The following is a 692-nucleotide window of genomic DNA, read 5'->3' on the forward strand; positions in this document are numbered from 1 at the left end:
TCTCAGTAAGCATAAAACAACCTTGAGTAGAGATGCAGACTAGTCGATGCACACACATATGCTAGCATAGAATAGTTAGCACACACAATCCAAGTGGGACTTGGGTTCTGTGCACTATATTTTATGCTATGCTGTACTTTCTTAACATTCCTTGTAATCCAACCAACCCTTGTAATAAGTTGATGTATATGAAAGCAGAAAAATAACAGAAACAGAATGGCAAAAGTTTGAAATGAATCAGACCACTAGTAAGGAAGTTATGAACGTTTGAAATATGAGATCACTAAAGTCTATGCGAATCTCAAATTGGTAGTTTGGTCAGTGGATTGTGACGTACATGTAGGACGTGGATAACTCCCATTTGCTGTGTACACAAAATAAAATTAATTTATGTTTTTCTTGAATGTTCCTTCTCCCTTGGGCCACTACTCAAGATATATTATAGATATCATATAAATATGGATCTTCTAAAGAAATAAACCCTCCTTTTGAAAAAAAATTAAATTTTAGTTATTTTATATGTTGGAACAGATGGGAAAAAGTATGGCACTACATCACATTGACATTACTGCTTCAGCCCATGTGAAGGGCCCAGACGTACAGTGATTACAACTTTCAAAAATTCATTACTTTCTTATATTTGTCAGATTTAATTGAAATTTCATCATTTTGTTTCTCTGATTTTTCTGCTT

Source organism: Strongylocentrotus purpuratus, unplaced genomic scaffold, assembly GCF_000002235.5.
Source record: "Strongylocentrotus purpuratus isolate Spur 01 unplaced genomic scaffold, Spur_5.0 spur5_scaffold_12, whole genome shotgun sequence".
NCBI classification, from domain to species: domain Eukaryota; kingdom Metazoa; phylum Echinodermata; class Echinoidea; order Camarodonta; family Strongylocentrotidae; genus Strongylocentrotus; species Strongylocentrotus purpuratus.